The 24470-nt window shown below is 43.4% G+C and overlaps 2 protein-coding genes across 2 annotated transcripts in view; one reads left to right on the top strand and one right to left on the bottom strand.

The window, feature by feature from the left end:
• ARPC5 (actin related protein 2/3 complex subunit 5) overlaps positions 1 to 24470 on the bottom strand; it is a 1051210-nt gene that overhangs the window by 736788 nt on the left and 289952 nt on the right. The gene's annotated exons all lie outside the window — the stretch shown is intronic.
• C1H1orf21 (chromosome 1 C1orf21 homolog) overlaps positions 15796 to 24470 on the top strand; it is a 247439-nt gene continuing 238764 nt past the window's right edge. The window contains exon 1 of the mRNA XM_050766010.1: positions 15796 to 16175. The gene's annotated coding sequence lies outside the window, so the exon portion shown is untranslated. The remainder of the gene's footprint in view (positions 16176 to 24470) is intronic.

The raw sequence follows: 24470 nt of genomic DNA, 5'->3' as shown, positions 1-24470 counted from the left end.
TGGACAAGAGTGGGAATGGGAGGAGTGATTGATGATTCCAAGTTTGGGCAACACGGGAAAATATTACCTTGACAACCTAAATAAAAGTATTCATTGACACAGACCTGTCTAGAAGTATAGATTCCTATAGTAAAAAAAATTCACTTGAGCCTGCCCTGAATCCTCCCTCCTTACTTCACTTTCCAGTAGAATTTGTTTTATAAAAGTAACTTCTGGGATTTATCACTGCTGACAGTGCTAGCCTCCAATCCTTTTAGGAGGTGAATGGGATAATAAATAAATGTTAAAAAAAAAAAAATTCCCAGGCTCAAATCTGAATGCTATTTACGAGCTTTGGGAGGACTTTGTATAAGTGACCTAAATTCCATGAGCTTCCGTATCTTCATCTGTTAACTGGGTATAATAGCACCTTCCTCACAGAGATGCTGTGAGAATCAAATGGAAATGATGCAAGTCAAACAGCGCTGTGCCTGACATGCAGAGAGCCTCAGGACATAGACGCTATTGTAGGAGGTGCTGTTTCACCTCCATATCCAATGGCTGTGGGGAGGCAGAGTGGCTCAGCAGTGAAGGTGATGTGTGCAGGCCAGCACCCTCTGCCTAGAGAGCATGATGAAAGAATCATGGCCCTGGAATCAGAAAATCCTGGGTTTAAAGACCTGGGAGGAAGTGACAGCAAGCCAGCCCCAGTGGTGAAGGAAATATTTGGCACTGTAGTTTTTATTGTGCCTGTCTTCAGAGGCGTTACCCTCAGTGGAAGAAACAGCTCCACTCACTTTGAGCCCAGATCTACAGAATCAGCATTGAATCCACCCCACAGCAATGTGGTATCAGCGTGGAGGATCCTCAGGATTGCATCCAGAATGTTCATGGTGCCGAATAAGAGCTTCTTGGCCACTTTGAACCTCAGGCAAACCCAGGGGAGCATGGGTTACAGCTGTCCTGCCATGACAGTGCTTCACAAGGTGACTCCCTAAGTTTCTCTGCCAACAAGGTCACAGCTCTTTTGTAGCTGAGAATGAAAAGGACTTTGATATTGTCACATTTAAATACAGTAAGCACTTTCTGCCTCATTGGTTGTTAGCAATGGTGACGCCAAGCATTGAAAGCTGTTGTGCCTCATCTAGCTAGGCTTCTCCAGGGAAACATAAAGGTCTAGCTATATATGTATATAGAGAAAGACAGAGAGAGAGAGAGGTTAAGAAACCAGATATTTAGATTTCTGAAATAGGTTAACTCAAGCTTTCAAAAACATATTAAAACTGCCCCCTTCTCCACAAAAAGGCAGTATGGCAGTTTTATATATATTTTTTTACTTCTCTTACTAATACGAATTAGCTTGTCATTGTATTTTGTCTGTCCTCAAAGGAGTTACATACAGTGGACAGTACTAGTCACAGGTATGTGTGTTCCACAAGCTAGCACTGACTTTTTACATCTGAATTAATTGCTGATATTAACAATTCAAAAATTGCATGTAAAAATCTATTTCTGGCCTCTCTTGATAAAGCATATGAGATTCACCCCCACAGATGTCAATGACCACCTGGAACTGGGAGGTGGCTGCCCTCTGCAGATGGTGGAGTGGGGCGTGCCCTGATGCGCCCCAGTCCCTGCAGCCTGCCCTATTGCCCAAGTTACTTCTGAGCCTTTAGAGACATGTGAGTAAGGGACACTTACCCACTTTCTGCATCATGTCATGTACAAATAACCAGCTAACAAGTAATTATGAAGCACCTACTAAATGTCCATTACAGTCCTGGTTGCTCTCTGAATAGGAAAATTTCAAGAAATTGGGAAAATTCAAAAGTTAGAAGAAAACTCACGCCTATGCTCAAGGCACTTACAGCCTAGTTCTGTGCCACCCAATACGATATTCCCTAGCCACGTGGGGCTCCCAAGCACTGGAAATGTAGTTACTCTGAATCAAGCTGTGCTGTACATGTAAAATACACACTGGATTTTAATGACATTTAATGACATTTTAGTGACATTGGATTTTAAAGATATTTTGAAATGAAAGTATTTTGATATATTGGGTTAAATGCAATTAATGTTATTAAAAGTAATTTTTTTTTTTAGTTTCCAATGTAGATACTAGAAAATTTAAAATAACATGTGTGGTTTGCATATTTCTATTGAATAGCATTGGTCTCATTGGTGAATGTATGTTCAGCAAAAATGTACCCAAACTCCCAGTAGTTGGGGTGATATATGCACCCTAATGGAAATGGAATATGAATCAAAATAGGTGAAATGTGACTAGATCTGTGTCTAGCACTGCATAGAACCTGGAACTGCAACAGGATGTCTGTCCTTTAATCTGATTCTGACCTTTTCCTTCTGCTTTAACTGACACTGCCTGGTGAAGATGATGACGAGATGGAGAATGGGGAGAAGGAGGCAGAAAGGTTTAGGATTTCAAGACTGCGGGGAAGTTGTGTTTGCTTGGGTCCTCCAAGAAGCAAATGCCAATTTGGGCTTAAATGCACAAGGATTTTATTAGGGGAAATGCTTGTGGGAAAGAAAATAGGGAGGGACCCAGAGAAGGCAGGGAGAGTAAGTCTAAGCCTTCAGAAGGAGAGAGGGAGAGAAAGTTGAGTGGAACTATCCCAGGCTGCTGTGCAGCCTAAGGCAGGTTCAGCAAAGCATGGGAGAGACCTGGAGACAAAGTCAGAGGAATCCTGTGTCTCCCAGAAATGGGGTGCCTTAGTATCCCTGCTGCACTCAGTCATTGGCTGGGAGTAGCCTATGGGAAGTGTGGCCTCTGCAGACGCACAGCAATGGGTTTCAGGGCACAGTAGCCTGGGATTGGAGATCAGCGAATGCATTCTCAGCAGCTGCAGAAGCCATCTATGGTATCCAGTGGTCAATCTAGGAAACGTATGAGAACATTCCCTGCAAGAGAGCAAAGACTGAAAGTGGCCACCCCTTTCTCACATCCTTAGAATACCAGTATCTTTACCTGCCCACCTAGGTCTTATGGTTCATCCTTCATTTATTTGCATGGCTCCCCTCTGAAAACTATAAAGAAATATATATGTACCTAAAGAAAAAAGAGTAACCCCCAAGTATATTAATTATAGTGTAAGTTGAAGTGCTAAATGAGTTTACAGTGAGCAGAATAGGGATTTGAACTACAAATCTTAAAGGCCACTTCCAATTCCAACAGCTATACTTTTTAAACTATTTTCAGAGAAAGACTCTTAAAGGAGTCAACTCCTTTTTCAATAACTGGTTTTTTTTTCTGTCTATAATAAAGTAAAATGTACTCTTTATAGAAACTTTGAAATTTAGAGAAAATGTATTTTAAAGAGGAATCACCCCAAATCCTACCACATAAAACTTATCATTAACATTTTATTATTTTTCCAAAGCACACTTGTATCTATTTTAATTCGATCATAGTTATATATAATTTTACATATTCTTTTGTAGTATAATGTATCATAAACATTTCCCCATATCATTAAAAATTCCTTAACAGGCTGGGCACTGTGGCTCATGCCTATAATCCCAGCACTTTGGGAGGCCTCAGGAGGCAGATTGCTTGAGGCCAGGAGTTTGAGACCAGCCTGACCAACATTAGCTGCACCACCATGCCCAGCTAATTTTTCTATTTTTAGTAGAGACAGGGTTTCACTATGTTGCCCAGGCTGCTCTCGAACTCCTGGCCTCAAGATATCCTCCCACCTCAGCCTCCCAAAGTGCTGGGATTACAGGCGTGAGCCACTATACCCGGCCTAGGACTCTTTACGTGTTAAGTGAACTAATCATTTATCTATCAAATATATCACAAATGTCAGTCCAGTGTGTCATTTCTTCACCATTTTTGTTTATGATGTTTTTCTGACATATAATTGTTTTGTGTATGCAAAACTAGCAATCTTTTCATTTATGGTTTCTGCTTAGGTAAGCCTTGCCTATTTCAAGATTATATATAAATTTCCCTATGTTTTTTCTTCTACTGAAAGGAAAACAAAAGTGGATTTAGTTTTCATATTCAATATGTCATCCATCTGGAATTTATTTTTATATATTAATGAAGGTAGGAAGCTAATTTTCTTATTTTACAAAATATTGCCAGTTGTTCCCAACACTGTGGCATAATCTATCCTTTCCTATTTATTTGAATTTTCATCTTGCACAAAGATAATGTTTTAAAAATTGCTGTGGGTTTTAAAAATCCTTTTGTTATTCATTTCCAGTTTTATTGCATTGCCATCAGAGAACATGGCCTAGATATTCATCTGCTTTGGGAAATATATGGACATTACTCTTTTGCTAAGTATAGTGAGTCTCAGTCACGGTGAACTGTTACTTTATGGGTGTGTTGCAAAGTAAAATTTGACTATTTTAAAATATTCAAACTTGTGAATGGTGTACACTTTTATAAATTAGGATTTTGGCTTTTTTTTTTTTTCTTTTTTTCGAGATGGAGTTTCACTCTTGTTGTCCAGGGTGGAGTGCCACGGCACAATCTCGGTTCACTCAACCTATGCCTCTGGGGTTTAAGCGATTCTCCTGCCTCAGCCTCCCAAGTAACTGGGATTATAGGCATGCACCATGAGGCCTGGCTAAATTTTGTATTTTTAGTAGAGATGGGGTTTCACCACGTTGGGCAGGCTGATCTCAAACTCCTGACCTTAGGTGATCTGCTCTCCTCGACCTCCCGAAGTGCTGGGATTACAGACGTGAGCCACTGCACCCAGCCAGATTAGGGTATTTTTGATGTCTCCCCAATAATAATATAATCCTTACTCACCAGCATTACAGTTCTTTCTAGTGGGACAGACTTTTGGGAGCTGTATGGAATCACAGCATGGAGTCACAGCAGTGTTGGGTGGTGGCTGCCAAGGTTCCTGTGCGTTGGTGTACATGAGGTCTGGCCATTGTGGTTTCTGTTTTTGAATTTCGAGAAGGACTCTGCTTCCCATGATGCTACAGAGAGTAATTACAGTAATTCTTTCTGGTCCCTCTGACTCAAGCCAATATGATTAAGCCTCTATTCCTTACAATTAAAAAAAAAAAGCCTAATTGAAACACCATGTGCATTCTTTAGGACTGAAAGAGGGTCCAGTTCATATCAGATGAGCAGCCTGAGGAGGTGGGCCTGGAATTCAAACATGGGTCTCTAAGGAGGCAAGCAGCCCTAGCAGACCGGGAGCCCTCTCCGGAGTAGTGACTCCATGGAGATGTTGCATAGCTGGACCAGGCCTTCTCCCCCAAGAGTCATCCCAAGGCCACCGGGACTGGCACTGCCTTGGGATCTGAACTCTGAGCTTTGCTGTTTGGTACACTTCCAAAGGGATTTAGTAAGTACCTATTTCCCTCTCCCTGGTTACAGTAGCTCTAGCCCCTCTAGCCATGGTTACAGGAAGATTCTGCTGCAAACCTTCTCTGGCTCCTTTGGGTCTTTCTTTTGCATTTAGTGAATTGAGAGTTTTCCTTCTTTTCTTTCAAATGCATTGCACTTCATTGAAAGAGAGTATCTAATACATATTTTTTAGATTGCTCTGGAATGTGGTAGCACCTCAATTGAGTTTCTAGGATGGTCACAAATGTCCCCCTATTGTTTTAATTCCTTTAAGAGTGGATTTTGAAGGAACATGGGGGAGTTAAGCCTTTGTGCTCCAATTATCATCATGAGTAGAAAATTACTTTTCCTGGTTTAATTCCTTTTTTCTCATTTTAAACGAAAACGTTTTCATTTTAAAATAATACCTCTTTATTGAATCTGCCCAAGTAATTAAGGGAAGAGAAGTACAATGAATAGGTATCAGTTGGTAGAAATACTAGAACATTTTTAATAGCTGAAATGAAACATATTAAATATAATGACAGCCTGAGCAACACAACAAGACCCCCATCTCTACAAATACATTTTTTTTTATTTTTAATTTTTTTATTTTTTGAGACGGAGTCTCGCTCTGTCGCCCAGGCTCCAGTGCAGTGGCACGAACTTGGCTCACTGCAAGGTCCACCTCCTGGGTTCACGCCATTCTCCTGCCTCAGCCTCCTGAGTAGCTGGGACTACAAGTGCCCGCCACTACGCCTGGCTAATTTTTTCTATTTTTTAGTAGAGATGGGGTTTCACTGTGTTAGCCAGATGGTCTCCATCTCCTGACCTCGTGATCTGCCTGCCTCGGCCTCCCAAAGTGCTGGGATTACAGGCATGAGCCACCGTGCCCGGTCACTTACAAAAATCTTTTTAAAAAACTTAGTTGGCTGTGGTGGTATGTGCCTTTAGTTCTAGCTACTCAGGAGGCCGAAGTGGAAGGATTGCTTAAGCCCAGGAGTTTGAGGCTGCAGTGAGCCATAATTGTACCACTGCACCCCAGCCTGGGCAACAGAGTGAGACCCCGACTCAAAAAAAATCAAACAAACAAACAATAAAAACATATAATGGATAATCTCAGATTGGTATGCAACATATTCTTTGATTTTTGCTCAATGTTTTTCTTTGTACCTCCTTTATCCTCTCTCTTCTCCCTTGTAGGAATTTCATGTCAGGATACCTAATGGGTGATATCAGGAGTAAATAACTCATTCAACAAACACAATTTGAGCCCCAAAATTTGTAAAGCTTTGAGCAAAGACATGCAAAGGGTAACTGAGTACTGGCTGTAGCAACTGCCATTGTAAAACTGTAAATTTCCACAGGACAGCACATTAAAAAAAATTTTCAACATGATTCGTCATTAGGGAAATGTATTTGAAAACTGTAAAAAGCTACCATTTCACATCTACTAGGATAGCTAGAATAAAACAGTCAGGCCAGGCACAGAGGCTTACGCCTGTAATCCCAGCACTTTGGGAGGCCAAGGAGGGCAGATCGCTTGAAATCAGTGATTCGGGACCGGCCTGGCCAACATGGTGAAACCCCATCTCTACTAAAAATACAAAAATTAGCTGGTCATGGTGGCATGCCCTGTAGTCCCAGCTACTCGGGAGGCTGATAATTGCTTGAACTTGGGAGGCAGAAGTTGTAGTGAGACAAGATCGCGCCACTGCACTCCAGCATGGGTGACAGAGTGAGACTTGGTCTCAAAAAAAAAAAAAAAAAAAAAAGGTCAGGCAATGAAACTGTGAGGATGTGGAGAAGTGGGAGCTCTTCTCTTTGGAGTGATAGAAATGTTCCAAAATTAGATAGTGCTGATGGTTGCACAGTCATGTGAATATATTAAACACAACTGAATTGTGTAATTTACAAAATACATATCTGCCTTGTATTAGTCAGAATTATAATGAATAAACCAAATTTCTGAGGTTTTCAAAAAACCTCGAAACTTTAACAGGAGATGAAGCGGGGAAGAGCTCCATTCTAACAAGGGAAATTTTGGAAAGCTTCTCAGAACAAATAGCATTTAAGCCAGATCACAAGGAACAAGGGTTAACATGATAGCCATTTACAAAACACCTGTATCTGCTCTGTAAATGTGCAGAGTACCAGGTCTTTATTTCAAATTCTCCATCTACGTAATATGTTCTCTTTGTTGCAGATGAAGACCATCAGAGATGGTCAAGATGGCTTGCCCATGGCCACAGAGCTAATGAGTGTCAAGGAAAGAGTGACACTGGCTGAGAGGCAGCTCCTGAAATGTGTAGAGGTTTGAGTAGTCTGTGCAGAGGGAAGGATAAGCGCAAGGGTGAAGGTGTAGAAAACAGCAGAATAAGGATGGGAACCAGCAAGACAGCCAGGTGATTGGACTATTTGTCCAGTTAGTGTTTGGAACCAGGGATCTGTCTGAAAAAGTAGGCAGGAGCCAATTTATGGAAGGTTTTGCATGCATGATGGAAAAGTTTAGGCTTCATTCTGAAGCCTAAAGAATCCAGGATAGAGAGACTGAGGTCTGGGCTAGGACTGTAGAACTAAACAAGCAGGAAAGGAGAAGTTGACAAAACCATAATTTCAAATTGGTGCAAGCATTTTAAGTGTTTACATTCCTTTCCATTAACATTTGGCACTCCGAATAAGGTGAAACGATGTTCTTCATCAACAGCATTATTTTGGACCAAGGACTGATTTAATTAAACTGAGTGCTGATGCATGGAAATGCTATCTTGTCCCAAACCTTCTAGCCCTTTTTGCTTTGTTATCTCCTACCTCATGAGGTCAATGGTCTTCTGGCTAGGAGAAGCGAGGGGGAGCTTCTGTTAGCCAGTAGGTGGCATGGTCTGAGAGTGTTAATCCCCTTTTCCTTGTCCTGGCCCTTCACATGTCATAAAGACTACACCCACACAGGAGAAGGTGGAAAGTGTATTGCAGATATGTATCATTCAGCAGATTCCAGGAGATAAATTGTTCACTTCTATACCCAGAGTCACAAAGGTTTAGAGGCCATCATCAGTTTGGGGTAGTGGTTTAGTACCAGGCTTAAGAGCAAATCCCAGCTCTGCCACTTCCAGCTGGGCACCCTTGGCTTTGCTCTACTTACTTGACCTTGCTGTTCCTTGGATTTCACATCCAGGAAATAGAGATAGTAATAATGACATCTTCATAGCATTGTTGGGAGGCTTAAATCAGTTTAAACAGGCAGGAAAGATTAGAAAACTGCCTAATACACACTAATACCCAAAAACTATTTGAAATTCTTGTTTTGGGATTTTCCAATCCCTTCCTTTATCCTTTTTATAATACAATCTTGAAATCATAGTTTGCTTATATCTCTATGGTAGCAATATTTTCCATTCACTCTTAAGATAACTCGATTCTCAACAATTGCATGTGAAATCAGACCACAGTATCAGAACCAGTATAGCTTTTGAAAACTGTAGTGTAATCCATGCTAAAGACTTACTAGCTGCTTTAAGGGTTCTTGCTTCATTACGACGAACAAAACTGCAACTTTGCTCCCTGTGTTTGTTTATTTATTTGAGATGGAGTCTCATTCTATTGCCCAGGCTCAAATATAGTGGCTGGAACATGGCTCACTGTAGCCTCGACCTCTCAGGCTCAAACATTCCTCCCACCTCAGCCTCCCAAGTAGCTAGGACTATAGGCAGGTACACGCCACCACACCTGGGTAATTTAAAATTTTTTTTTTTTTTGGAGACGGAATCTCGCTCTGTCGCCCAGACTGGAGTACAGTGGCCGGATCTCAGCTCACTGCAAGCTCCGCCTCCCGGGTTTACGCCATTCTCCTGCCTCAGCCTCCCGAGTAGCTGGGACTACAGGCGCCCGCCACCTCGCCCGGCTAGTTTTTTTGTATTTTTTAGTAGAGACGGGGTTTCACCGTGTTAGCCAGGATGGTCTCAATCTCCTGACCTCGTGATCCGCCCGTCTCAGCCTCCCAAAGTGCTGGGATTACAGGCTTGAGCCACCGCGCCCGGCAATGTTTAAAATTTTTATAGAGATGAAGTCTCCCTATATTGCTCAGGCTGATCTCAAACTCCTGTGCTCAAGCAATCCGTCCACCTCAGCCTCCCAAAGTGCTGGGATTACAGGCGTGAGCCACCACACCCGGCCTGTGTTTATCTTTTCAATACTGTTTCACTCTCTGAAAAGGATGGGGGAAGGAGAGGACATTTTCAAAGAGGTAAAGCTGAGAAGGAGATGAAAAATCATGTGGTTTTGTTTTTCTGTTTCTTCTCATTCTCTGTTTATTTCCTTTTAGCCATATCCTTCTGCTGTGTCACAGTTGCTGAAATTTCTGGATGTCAATATTTGCTTTCTATCTCCACTAAGAGGAATGCACATAGTAACTTAATTGATTGATTCATCAACTTCCAAAGGCATATTGAACCTGAGCCCTGTAGGAACAACAAGGTCTCCTGTTTTCATAGAGCTTATAGTTGATTGGAGAGACAGAGCCAGTGTGTGAAATAACAATACTATTAGCATGTATAAGCTGGCAGCGGAACAAATCTCTAAGCAGGTATCAGTAAGAGCCAGATGACTTGAGTGTCTGGGGATTCATCAGTTATACCCACAGTGGCGGGGCTGTCAAGTGTCCTGGGAGAAAAGAGCTCTACACTAGAATGCTAACATCAATATCTGAAAGAAGCAAAGGCCAGAAAACAAAAAGGAGAGGAAGCCGGCAACCCTGAGAGGCTCTGCTGTTCCCTTAATAGTATCTGTATTTACTTTCCCTCTGCTTCATTTTGAGTCTCACTCTGGTGATGGGCTCTTACACTCTGCTTCAAGGGAAAATGTTCCATGTTCTCACCTTCTATCTACTCATCTCTTGAAAACGACATAAAAGAAAACATAGGCCAGGCGCAGTGGCTCACGCCTGTAATCCCATCACTTTGGGAGGCTGAGGCGGGAGGATCACAAAGTCAAGAGATCAAGACCATCCTGGCCAACATGGTGAAACCCCATCTCTACTAAAAATGAGCTGGGCATGGTAGCGCATGCCTGTAATCCCAGTTACTCGGGAGGCTGAGGCAGGAGAATCGCTTGAACCCAGGAGGCGGAGGTTGCAGTGAGCCAAGATCGCGCCACTGCACTCTAGCCTAGTGACAGAGACTCCATCTCAAAAAAAAAAAAAAAAAAATACCCTAAGGAGAAAGTCAAGAAGAAAATAAACAGATAACAGATATAAACAAGAAAGTACGAGCTATTTAAGGTCTGGAAAAGCTGGTTACTCAGAGTAATTCACACATCATTGAAAGACCAATTAGAACCATTAGCAAGTTGTTAGCACTAACTTTAAACTGTGCCTGATTTAGCCTGGAACCATCCAGAAGGAGCTATGTGTCACCATAAGTGGCACCATTATAAAATCAAAATGCATAAACAGCCCTTTATTCACAGCTGCTTATTGGGTCCTTTACTTGTGTGTGCACTGTGGTATCCCTGAAGGAAGATTTTAAACACACACACACACACACACACACACACACACACACACACTATCAAGCCTGGTGGAGCTAATGTAAAAGATGTGGAAGGTCCCCAACAGCGTAAGGCTGTGGAAGATCCTGGATACTTCAAAAGTTCAGAAACTCAGAGACTGAGATCACTCACTTAGGAGTTATGTATGGTTTGAGCCTGGCCTTGAAAGATGAGTAAAACGGAAGCAGAAAAACACAGAAGATTGAAGAGAAAACATATTTCTTAACAGTTAAAAGCGCCGGGCGCGGTGGCTCAAGCCTGTAATCCCAGCACTTTGGGAGGCCGAGACGGGCGGATCATGAGGTCAGGAGATCGAGACCATCCTGGCTAATACGGTGAAACCCCGTCTCTACTAAAAAATACAAAAAACTAGCCGGGCGAAGTGGCGGGTGCCTGTAGTCCCAGCTACTCGGGAGGCTGAGGCAGGAGAATGGCGTGAACCCGAGAGGAGGAGCTTGCAGTGAGCTGAGATCCGGCCACTGCACTCCAGCCTGGGTGACAGAGCGAGACTCCGTCTCAAAAAAAAAAAAAAAAAAAAAAAAAAAAAAAAAAAACAGTTAAAAGCATGGGCTTTGGCATCTGACTAATGAGAATCAATTACTTTGCTTTGTACTCATGACTTCACCCCTTTGTGCCTCTCTTTCCACATCTGCAAGGGAATGATGATGATAGCTTCTATCTGAACGTGTTGTCGGGAAGATGAAGTGAGTTAGTTTGTACTATGAATTACATGATGCCATGCTTGACATACAGCAGACAATCACTGTTGGCTGTGATTTCATGAAGCAAATGGAAAGAAAGCACATTTCAGAGTAGTCTTCAGCTTAGGGTCACTTATTTTTGAACGACTCTGCCAAAGCCACTTTTGAAATTGATTATTCATAAAAATTAACTTTATGGGAAAACCTTTAAAAAATAAACCACATAAAATGAATTCATTTAGATTTATATGAGAAGTTATAGGAGAGTAGTGTGCTGCTTTTACTATCTTTTAAAAAATCATACATTTTCCTTGACTATCAATGACAAAGGGAACCTATTGTCTTGGTTGGCTCAGGCTGCTATAACAAAATACCACAGACTGCATGGTTTAAACAAAAGATAAGCATTTCTCACAGGTCTGGAGGCTTAGAGTGCAAGATCATGGTGCCAGCCTGCTCAGATTCTTGGTAGAAACCCTCTTCCTGGCTTAGATGTCTGCCGTCTTGCTGTGTTCTCATATGTGGGTGGGAGCGAACAAGCTGTCTGGTTTTTCTTATCAATGCACTAATCCTATCATAAGGACCCCACTCTCAAGTCATCAAAATCCAATTGCCTCCTAAAGACCCCACATTCTAATACCGTCACATTGAGGGTTAGGGCTTCAAACATTCAATCTATATCATATTTAAAAGAAAAAGAAGAAATAAAGAATTCAAACCGATATGTTATGTATAGTCCTATAGATGCAAGTCTTTATAAGCTAAAGCTTTAGGACTAAGAGAAAATTGACAATGAGAGCGCTGCCTTTGAAGATTAAAATGTAACTTTTCTGGGCAAAAAGAATGTGAAATTTTTGGAAAATCATATTTAGAGTGTTTGAAGATATGGAATCCAGAGATTCTGGTGGTGTGGAAGGGTGATGCAACCGGGGGGGGGGCGCGGAAATGATGTTCTTCATTCTTTTAATGTAAATATGCTTATAGTCATCTTAATAATTATGAATAGCTAGAGAGATTATTCTGTGATAAAATGTCTAGTAGATTTAGCTTGTGCACACCAAGCATATTTGCAATTTGTGGCCACTCCTGTTGCATGGTTAGCGGGTTGGTGTGCATACCAATGCTGGACGTGCCTCTCCAGCACCTTGGTGGCCAACCTGTCTGTCCCCTCCCCTCCCATTTTGCCCTTCTCTCCCTCCCTTCCTTCTGCAACCCCTATAGAGGTCTCCAGTCCCACTGCCCCTGCTGCGCCAGGTGCAGGGAAGTGTGTGTTGGTGGCGATGGGAGTCTCCCTCTCACCTTTTCTAAATTTGTGGGGGAAGGGAGGAGAAGTGTCCCAGGGATCCCAGGTAAAATGAGGAATATTTCACATTGAAGCAATGTTTATCAAAGCAGTTGATTTCTATGGAAATTCCAGCACCAGAGAGAATAGGTTTACTCAAAAGCAAACAGGGCTTAGACCTTCATTTACATGAGCCCAATCAAGGGGTTTTTATACTTTTGTCTTTCTTACACTGAAGGTAGCTCCCCAAATTGTTTCACGACCTTCATTTACATTAGCCTCTCCTAAGGCGTTTTAGTATTTTTGTCTTTTTTAATCTTGAAGGTGGCTCCCCAAATTTTGAGTGCTTCAAGTCCCACAAAATCTGGATTGTCTCTGGTCAGCATGGTCATTTAATTGTGGGCTTTTGTAGGCTATCTTGAGAACCTTACTACTGTATAAAATGTTGCTTTTGTGGAAGTTTCTATGAGAAACAAACAACACTTAGAACACATATACAATCTTGTGTTGGCAAATTGATCTCTAACTAGGTATTTAATAAATGTTTGTTGATTGAATGATGATGAAATAAATGAGGGGAAAATGGACAAACTTGAAGCACTTATTGAATGCTTCTCTCTGGATGGTGGAATTATGATTTTCATTTTCTTTGCACTTAGCTTTTTTCAAATGTTGAAAATTTCCACAATGAACCTGTATTATCTTGAGTAATCTAAACCTAGCTTTAAAAGTTTGTAGTATAGATGTTCTTTCATCTACACATGTATGAAGTGCTTCTTCTGTGGCCTTCTCTCAGTTCTAAGGATATCAAGCCAAACAAACCCCATAGCCTTGCCCTCAAGAAATCTACACTACCAAGCACTGTCTGAGCCCTGAAAGGGTACACAGGTCAACATCACAGAGCTCTGTCTATTCAGGGTGGTCTATGTAGATGAGGGAAGGAAAAAGGAGGGGGAAGAACAAAACTTATTGTCCTCAAAGATCCTTTTATATGGATATAGATGTACACACACACACACACACACACACACACACACACCCCTCAGTTATGTATTTATTTCATTTTACCACAGGCAAAAGTTTCAGGCAAGGCATAAAAACCCAAGGGAAGAGTGGATTTCTACACTTGAATAAATCCATCAGCTGGGTCCACTCTCCTCCCTAACTTTTCAGAAGGAATGGAAAGAATAAAATTCTACCAAATTTGAGTTTAAAATAATCAAGTTTGAAACAATAGCTTCTATTTATTCTCACCCATGTGTCAGGCACTATGCAAAGTGTTTTACATGCGTTGCCACCTCATTTTATTTTCTTTTTACTTTCACAACAAGCTTATGAGGTAGGAACGAGCATTATCAATCCCCTTTACAGATGAGGAAAGAAATAAGAAATGAAACAAGTCACTTATGGTGAAAGGGATGGGGCTGGTTGCCCCTGATTGAAATCTCAGTTTGTCTACTCTCCCTTCTTAACCGCTCCTTTCCAAGAGGCTAGACTACAAAAAATTTGGGCTCCAAGGAGAAGTATGAACCAGAATATGGATATTTTGTAAAAATGGAATATAAGTTGAGGTTCCTGAACAATGTGATGCTAGGCAGGGTGCAGTGGAATTGGCCTGTAGTCTCAGCTACTTGGGAGGCTGCGATGGAGAAGATCCCTTGAGGAGAATCTCTTGGGTTCAGGAGTTCGAGTCTAGCCTTGGCAGGAAACCCCATCCCTGAAAACAATAAAAATTAAAACAACAATGGGATACTAGCCTTTTAATTTGGGGGGGGAAAAAAAAAGGGTGGAAAAAGGGAAAACTAGTTTCAAAAAAAGGTTAGTTTTTTGAAACTAGGTATTAGTGGTTGATATAACTCATTTCAAATTATGAATTTGCTTTTCTTGTCTGATGCGTCCTTTTCCATTTTCCGTCTTCATCCTGGCCGAATGTGGGAAATGATCTGGTTTGTGCATAATCCGGGAGGCCCAGGGAGGATCTTTCGCCCCTATTGTTTTCTTGGGTGTTCTCACTCTGGGGGCCTGACGTTCCTCGTGTGTCTAAGGCACTGAGGCAGCAGTGAAGCGCAGGGAAGCCGCACAAAAGACACCCAAAGGCTATCAATGGAAAAAGATCAATTAGGTGCACACAAGAAACACCCAATATGCCAGGGAAGAGGAGAAAAATACCCTTTTCCAGAGGGTGGGAAATTGATTGAGCTTCTATGAGGGTCCACAAAGAACCGGACAGACGCAGTGGTGGATGGCGATCTCTCTGGACCACTCCAGACGCGCCCGGCAGACGCAACCTACGCCTTTAGGTCCTAGGAAGCTGAGGAGGGTGGGGAGAGGGGCGCAGCACGATCTTGTGTCTTTCCTCCCGGTGCCGCTTCTACAGAATCGCGGATGCTTCATTAATCTTGCAGGTGCCGCAGCTCGGGTCAGTGTGGAGGCGGATCAGTGGCAGGGCCCGGGCCGCTGGGCTGCGCCAGCCCGCCCGTTCAGCCTCGCCCGGGAAGGGAGCCGCCGCGCGGTGGGCCAAGGACGCCCGGCCTTCCCTCTGTCTGCTTCCAGCAGGCACAGCCCCGAGGCTGGGCCCTGGGGCTGGCCCGAATCTCAACTAGAGCTGGGCCCACCCGACTGCCCCACGAGCAGCCTCGCCGCTCCCACGCCACCACCCGAGTGACAGGCCCGGGAAGGCCGGACAGGACGCAGTCTTCCCGCCGGGGTCTTCCCTCCGGCTGGCCGGCCGCTGCAGGGCTCGCGCGCACACACGTACACACACACACACACACAGTCGCCCACACACACACTCAAACGCACACTCCCTCCTCCTTCCCGCCCCGCAGCCCTAGCAGCCCCCAGCCCGCTCCCCAGCGTGCTGCCCTCCGGCTGCCTCCGCAGGCCCCGCCCCGGGGAGGAGAGCCAGGCGCGCGCGGGAGCCGGGCGCGGGGAGGGGCCGGCGGTGGGGGAGTGTCTGCTGCCCCCGCCCCTCGAGTGAGTGACTGAGCGAGGAGCTCCCCTCCCTCGCTCGCTCCGCGCCAGCTCCCGCTCGCTCCCTGCCCACTCCCGGGGGGACGTTCCGTGCCGCGGCCGCCGCGGCCGCCGCTCCTTTCACACTTGAGTTGGGAGCTGCGCGCCGCGCTCAGTTACTGGATAGCTGGCCGCGCGCCGCCGCCTCCCGCACGCTTGCACGCGGGCCCGGCTTCGGGGTTTTGGGTTCTTACTCCAAGCGGCGGGGAGGAGGGGGAGCCCAGGACACACTGTGGGCAGGAGGAGGAAGAAGAGGAGGAGGGAGGAAGAAAAAAGGCGAGGAGGACAGGGGCGGGGGGCGGGAGGCTTGCCACCTTCAGCCCCCCCGCGAACGCCCAAGGTAAGCGTGAGCCATCGCCTGCTCTGGGGCGGGGGGAGCTGGCAGTGCAGCCCGCCCCGGCTCGGCTACCCGGGCATCCCCGGGTGGGCAGGGAGGGAGGCCTGCGGGGTGTCTGCCGCGCGGAAGGGATGGGAGCCGCGGTCGTGGCGCTGCCAGCGCGGGGCCCGGGCTGGGGCTGCTGCTGGTGCGGGGCTGGCGGGGCTGCTGCCAGGGACGGAAGCTGGGGTGGGGGAGCCGCGAGGGGCGTCTGCCGGCCAGGGCGGAGGGTCTGGGATGTGGTCGGGGCTGCTGACGACTTTCGTCACATCGAGGCCTGGGTGGCTGGTGTTAGACACCCCTCCCTTCCCACCCGCACCCTGCCGCCCTCAGCCTTCCTGCTCTCCTCTAGCTTTGCATGTAGCCACCGTACTTTGCAAGCCAGAGCTGGAAAGGAAAAACACAATGTAGGATCCTTTGCTAAGTATCCAAGTCCCTTCTCCCGCTCCGATTGATTGATGTGTTTGTGTGGGTGGTTTGACCCCCGGGATTTCTGAAGTTTTGACCTTTTTGGGGTGGCTTGTTTCGGTGCCTCTGTTTGCCCACCTCGGTGTATTTATTATTCGTGCCCATGCGAGGCAGCCAGAGGGTGCTTGGTTATTGTACACGAAACAGATTTCACTCTCCTCTGCAGGCAGTTCGCGAAGTGCCGCCGCCGCGGCTGCCTTAGGTCTGCTGGTTAATGTCCTTTCCCTATCATCCACCCTGCCCCCTCCCTCTACGGAGGGTTAGTTTTTGTTTTTGTTTTTGTTTTTTCCTTTCCACTTACTGTTTGTGTGAGAGAAGTCCTGGGCTTAAGGGCTCTCATTACCCATTCATTTCTCTTCTAAAGCTCTGAATGGCTCAGGCATGTCGGTAAAATTTGGGATGGTCCTCTTTGCCCCAAGAGTTTCATGGCCAAAGATACAATTATGCACACATAAACACGCATTAATTCTGAGAGACGGCAAGCAGTTTGAGAGAGAAATAATTTGTTTCCAATAGGATGTCGCTGACCTATGGGATCTCTTCCATTGCCTGTGGATTAGGAAAATTGTTTTAAAATAGATAGTGCTTGTGTTGTCCGTGGCTGGAAAACAGCCATAGTTCAGTTGCTGAAGCAACTCTGAAAATGATACACCCTGGGCACCCAGAACCTCAGTAAAGACACACGTAGTCTGACTCAGATGTTAGGAAGGGGACTGACACACCATAGATTCCATGGAGAACTTTTTTCTTTCTTTCTTTTTTTTTTTTTTTTTTTTTTTTTTTTTAGGACACTGTCCAGACCGTTTGGGGAAATGACAAGTTCATTACACAGACAGATGTAATGAGCACCTCCCTATTCAAGGGGATGGGTTCAGCTTCTGCCTAATGGGAATAACCTTTTAATTTGATAGAATTGGGATCTACCAGGATAGAAACAAACATAGGTGGAGTGGGCCTGGGCTACTTCAGCACTGTGGGGAGAAGGTGATGTTTCTGAAAGGTCTTTTAAGTTCAAGATGCTGAATTTGGAGTTTTCTCCCGTTTTTCATATTGCCTAGAACTGGACTGTAGGATCAATAGAACATGTTCCATGTTGGCTGTTTGGAAATGCAATTGTCAGACATAGAAATTAATTTGGATTGGATCACCTATTTTTGTTTTGCTACTTACAAAGTAGGAAGTACCAGTGGTAGGACAACTGAGTGTATTTATAGGCGTTAAACCAGTGCTGCGATTGGTACTTCACAGATCACAAATACAGCATTGAAATAGAATGTCACTCAATGTTTACTGCTGTGCAAACCTGCTTCAGAGAACAGTCCTGGAGGCTTCTAAAAAGGGCAACAAAGACCACTGCGCTCAGCTCTTGGGTGGGTGCCTGAGGAGGGGCGGGGTGCTTCTGTTGTCTAGCTTTGTCATGATTGGGGCATGTTTCCAAAGAAAAATGGCCTTGGGTGGTAGAGAGGTCTCACATCCTCCAGTGTTAAAAGTTCATCCTATAAGGACCTTAAAATTCCAGTTTTCCTCCAGGGTTGACTTAATTTAACTCTGAGTTTAGAAAACTGATAATTTTGTTTTCTTGGCTAGAAATTTACCTTCCTCCGCCCCATCTCACTTTATATTCAACATGGGTTTCTGGGAATTAATAGGCCACTGTCTGAAGGGGTTTGAGCTTCTTGAAGAATCACAGGGCATAATTCAAGAGCTTTGGTACTATTTGCTGTGACTGATTAAAAAATCCTACTAAGGAGGAAGGTGGTTTGCACTATTATGAGTGTAATTTCCAGGTGAATCATGCCTCAGCACTGTGTTGCCTTTGTGGCCAGACAAGCTTTGAGTTTTACATTCTGAGTGGCTTGCTCCACGCTCTAAGCAGCCCCCTTCTATAAGATTTTTTTGGTTTGTGTTTGTTTTTGTTTTTTGTTTGTTTGTTTGTTTTTGTCCAAAGGAGACACCAAAGGCTGGACAGGGAATGTCATGTCATCTTCCAATAGGGCAGGAGAAGGCAGGTGACATATTTACAGAAGAGTCCTAAGATGATAAATATGACTGTCTTCATTTGAATTTATCAATACAACTTACAGCTATATAATGAGGCATCTTATGGAGCTCACATGTTTAAGTACAGAGGTCTTGGGGTTCTGTATCCTTTGAAGTTTCCTTCCAGCTCTACTTTGAGGGTGGCCCTAACTAAAGGGTAATGGCATAATAATTCTGGAGGGAGATTTAGAAGGAGACTGCCAGTTAACAGAGAAATTGGTGAAACCTCACTGTCTTATGATACTTTGTCTTCCTCCAGCTTCTTAGAACCAAATATAAAGGGAGGAGGGAACATTGCTTTGTTTGTATTTTCTCTCCTGATGTTTAGCTGGTATCTCAGAGTGTGGTCACTGCTTATTTTAGGTGATTTAGACTGTTTCATTCTGCACCTCCTTATGGGTGGAATGGAATCCAAACTCATCAGAGAGTTGTTGGGAAAGGGTGTGTACACATGGAGAAGCTTCAGACTCCAGCAAGTGCTCTGAGCAGCACGGTGCTGATTATCAATCAGAAGTCAGGGTATGGCAGGTCTGATCTTACAATGCAAGTTTACATGAAAATAGTTTGTATGCGAAAGTTGATTTGCCTCCAGTTTTTTGGGAACCTATTGAGTATGTAAATCTACTTATACGTCTAGTCAATCGGAATTCACTCAGAGATATTGGGTCGATCAGTCTTCATGAAAATATACATCTCATAAAAATACTATTTTGGAAATGGATGTAGTGAAGCCTCTCTCCCAAGGTGAGGGAAGGGTTACATGATATATAATACAGGTATGAGGACCCTACACAATGTACATGGTGGGTATTCAGATGACCTTTATTTCTCCAGCTTTACTGTGTAAAGATACTTTTGTTAATAGGGTTTTAGCAAACAAATGCATCTTTGGCCACTTCATGATCCTTCTTTGAGCCTCAATTTTAAAAGTCCCGTAGCATGGAGTAAATAAAAATTTTGCTTAATTGGGTTCTCCATAAAACACAAAAAGCAGATTGCAATAGACCAGTATAAAGTACTGCTTAGAAAACTGAAAAAACAGGGATAGGGCTTGTGTACAAGAAGAATTGCGACAGTGAAACTATATTTTAAAAAATGGTGACAGTTTTGACTTCTAGAGATCATAATTCAAGAGCTTATCTGAAGTGGCATGTAAATTACATACATACATATTTTTTAAAGTAGGCAATTATTTAGCTTGACTGTCTCAGTTCTGAAGTTTAATTTTACAAGTTATACTTGCAACAAGAAACAACATGACATGCTGTGGTTACGCAATTATGACAAGAGTGGTTGGACGTAAACTGGGCTAGGATAAACATAGAAATGAGCACACAACAGTGTCTCCAGTCACCAGGTATTAAGAAGTTTCTTTGCTTTTTTATTAACTATGTTGCTAGAAAATGTATTTCCCAGGTTGTAGGTTAATCACCTAAAATAATGATTGCTTTCTCTTACATTTGTGAAAGGAGATGCAGCTTCCCCAATCTAAAATGGAAACTGAGAAATTATTTGGCCAAGCTACTGGAAGGCTAAGCCCTTTTACTCATGTCAGCAACCCCCATAGCAGCTAGCACACTACCTTGCACTTGGAAGTCACTCAATGAGTGATTGAATGGAATGGAATTTACCTAATTAGTTAAGATCTGCAGTGTGTCAAAATTTCCTTGGAGAAATACATAGATGCGGACTTAAGTTTTAATAAATGTGTATGGTAGTTTATTAAGAGCCCCATATTATGCCTCAGGTAGGATTTTTAAATGTTGAGACGTATTTGACAGGAAACATACCAAGCATGATGTCCTCTCAAATTACTGGAATTTCTTTTTTTTTTTTTTTTCCCGAGATGGAGTTTTGCTCTGTCACCCAGGCTGAAGTGCAGTGGCACAATCTCACTGTAATCTCTACCTCCTGGGTCCAAGCAATTCTCATGCCTCAGCCTCCTGAGTAGCTGGGATTACAGGCATCTGCCACCACGCCAGCTAATTTTTATATTTTTAGTAGAGATGGGGTTTTGCCATGTTGACCAGAATGGTCTCGATCTTTTGATCTCAAGTGATCTGCCCGCCTTGGCCTCACAAAGTGCTGGGATTACAGGCATGAGCCACTGTGCCTGGCCCCCAAATTACAGGAATTTCTAGTTAGGGGCATCTTGATTTGGAATAGATATAATTTCTGTCTTTGACAGGCATTCCTTCCCTTATGATTGTAGCTGTGGTCTTCATCTTATTTGCCTCAGGGATTCAGTGAATAACAGTGCCTAATATTTATAGTGTGCCTTATGGTTTTCAAAGTCCTTTCATGTATCCTGTCTCATTTGACATTTGGCTGCAGCCATAGCAGTCAGGGTTTATTTTTTTCCATGCTGGGATCTTTCCCAGAATGAGCCTGGATCAAGGAGTGGTGGAGAGGTCCAGGGAAAGCTCAGGAAGCCCTCCACCTCTTGTTTTTTTAGATTCACCGCTGTTCCCTCTAAGATAACTTGAATAAAGCGGGAACCAAACAGTGTGTACATGTGGACGTTTAGAGTAGAATAATAGACACTGGAGACTCCAAAAGGTGGGAGGATGGGAGGGTGGCGAGGGATGAGAAATTACCTGTTGGGCACAACACTATTTGGGTGATGGGTACACTAAAAGCCCAGACTTCACCACTGCACAATATATCTGTGTCACAGAACTGCACTCCTATCATCTAAATCTAAATTTTAAAAAAAATAACTGAGGTAAAGGAAAGTTGAGACCTGTTAGTGCACTGAGCCCACTCAGGCTCCCAGCATCCAGTGGCTCTCACCCTACACCTGTTCTGTCTCTTGGGCTGACTTTGGCCTGTTAGTCCACCTTAGCCAAGTATCGCTTTCATCTTCCTCTCCTTTCCTTTCTGAAGTTTTTTCATGTTCTTCTGGCCCATAGATCTCTATCCATAGACGCTCCTGCTCCTTTATTTTTTATTTTTTATTTTTCCTTGAGACAGGGTTTCATTCTGTCACCTAGGCTGGAGTGCAGTGGCACAATCTTGGCTCACTGCAACCTCTGCCTCCCTGGCTCAAGTCATTCTCCCACATCAGATTCTTGAGTAGCTGGAGCCACATGTGCATACCACACACCTGGATAGTTTTTGTGTTTTTTGTAGAGACGCGGTCTTGCCATGTCGCCCAGGCTGATCTGGAACTCCTGAGCTCAAGTGATCCCCCCACCTCAGTCTCCCCAAGACCACCACAGCATCAGCCACCGCGTCAGGCTCCCTTTTGCTTCCTATCCCACACCTTACTTTTGTCTGCAAGACTTTAGTGTCTGAATGAGCTTTTCCAGTGCAGTATTTTAACCATATCTCCAGATCCACTGTCTATCTGGCTCCTCCCACCTATCTGCCTGACGGTAGACAGACTTCTTGCTTCCAGCCTGGTGACTCCCTTCTTCCCTCAGGGCCCCTGTCCTACTTTGCCCCATACCACCTCCCTTCTTCCTCCCACCCACTTCTCTCCATCAAGCCTTTAGATCTTCCAGCACATACCTGCCTCTGCCTGTTTCTCAGGCTCCCGCCATCTCAACACATGTGTTTATAGTATTCATGAGTTGACATCCACATACTTTATATCTTGTAGAAAAGTGGAATTAGAGCACCCCCAAGTTTAGGGATCTTTCTGCCTTTGTTTTCATTTTTGATTCTAGTATGTTATATTGTTGACTTTGTAAGGCTCTTAAGCCATTTAATAATAGTTGAGTACTTTGCTTCTTCACTTCACTTAGCTATTACGTTCTCCATTGGATAAGATAAAGGAAATATCTTGATGATTATTGTTATTTTAAAAGATTCGGACAACAAATCTGGAAAAGCATTCCAGAGATTTTCATAATAGCACCATAGAAAGTCTTATTACACACCAAATTCGACTTGCTAATCACAAAAGTAGAATGGTTTATTTAATTTCATCTTCATTACCTTTTTATTTTCTCCTTTGGTTAAGTAAATGTTGGTTAAATAAGTATTCCTGCAACTTGAACCATGTTTTTTCCTCATTTGTTGTAATTTTACTGCTCTCCATGAAAATTTTATAAATTCATGGGACACATTTATGCCAAGCAAAGATTCTTTAGCTAACACCTAATGTTGTTGGTTTCCCCTATAAGTTTGTAGCCTATATCAGCCCTATCTGTAGGGTCAGTGGGGAAAAAGTAAACTGAGCACTACTACTGGAAAAATATATGCCATTGACTCACTACATATGAATTTGGATTGGTCTTTTAAGAAAACTACTTCAAAAGTAGATCCAACGTTAGTTATGCAATATCCTGAGTGCTTGAGGGCTTTTGGAAAAAGGTACTTTAAAGCAGAGCAGGGAGATGATGGTTTTTAAGTAATAATTCCTTTTCTTGGATGGATCCGTATTTTATTTGAGTGTCATGGATACTGCAGCAGTTTCAGTTCATTGTGAAACCACATGTTAGAATATATTTCACTTCGCCTGGTGACTTACGGTTTTTCCCACCTGAACTGGGTAGGGAAAGGCGATTGAGAAGTTGATTGTTTTCTCTGAAGTGTGGGAACCTTTTTCATACCCTTCATCATGGATGTAAGTGGTAAGGGAGGTACTCTCAACAAACCGTGACATGCGTGCGTATCATAGCCATTCCTAAAACCTTCTTCCTGAACTCCACAGTTGACAAGGAGGTCTAGTAGATCCCCTGTGTTAGCACTATGTTTTTTTACATGAGACAGTTGAAAGGCTGGGTGTAAAGTAAGGAGCTGCTACAGGCTGCCAGGCTGTGATTTGCAGGGAACTTCTCAAAGACACAGATAGTCGGCGTGACTTCAGCGGTTCTATCTGAAAGTTCTGCCAAAAGCAGTTTTGCTAAGATAGTTTTGTTAACAGTTCTTACAATTAATAGGTTATAAGGAATAAGCAACATATATCTCATTATATGTTTCAGGTGGATAATATTTTGATGAAAGAAGTGAGAATCCAGGAACATCTCTTGAGTTGCTTAGTAGTTGCTGAAAATTCAGATATTCTGGTTTGTGCCAGGAATCCATGACAGTCTAGATGTGACTCCCGAAAAAAATCTTATGCCTTCCTTCCATGGCCTCCCCAACACCCACCCCTGCCTCACCCTGGGATATCCTTCTTCCCCTCTACTGTGTCTCTTGTGATCCAAGATATTTCTCAAATCTCAGTTCAAATCCCACTCCTCCAAGGAGCCCTTCTTCTGCCATAAGAGTGGTTTCTCCCTTACCTTCCATGAATACCCATGTAATACTTATTTTAGGCTTAGTTTATTTTATTGTTAGTTTTGATTTTTATTATATATATTTTTGTCCCTAGCCAAATGTAAACCTTCTATTGTGCTCTGTGGGCCTTAAGAGTAGATTGGTCTAAATAAGTAGTTATTGATTGATTGACAGCTTGTCATTGATCCTGAGGCTTACAGTTTCTGTCTATGAAGACCTTGCTCCCATTTAAAGCCTTCTTTAATATAATGAGGAAGTATAGTCTGGAATGAGAAAAGATATTATAAATTTTTAAATTCCTTTGTTGGCCAAGGTTAAGGCACCTAATCTTTGTTATTCACTCAGATAATTTATTGAACAAACATTGACTTTTGTTGATGATGTTTTGTGTCATTTCTGGTGCCTGGGACTGGAGAGATGCTGGAGATAGATAAAAAGGCCTGGCCCTGCCTTTGTGGAGTCCCCCGACAAGCAGGAGACTTGACATGCGAACACATTATATGCGGTGAATAGACAAAAGGG

Source organism: Macaca thibetana, chromosome 1 (genome assembly GCF_024542745.1).
Source record: "Macaca thibetana thibetana isolate TM-01 chromosome 1, ASM2454274v1, whole genome shotgun sequence".
Lineage (NCBI taxonomy): Eukaryota > Metazoa > Chordata > Mammalia > Primates > Cercopithecidae > Macaca > Macaca thibetana.
Note: the sequence above shows the minus strand (reverse complement) of the source record. Positions and strands in the feature narration are given on the sequence as shown.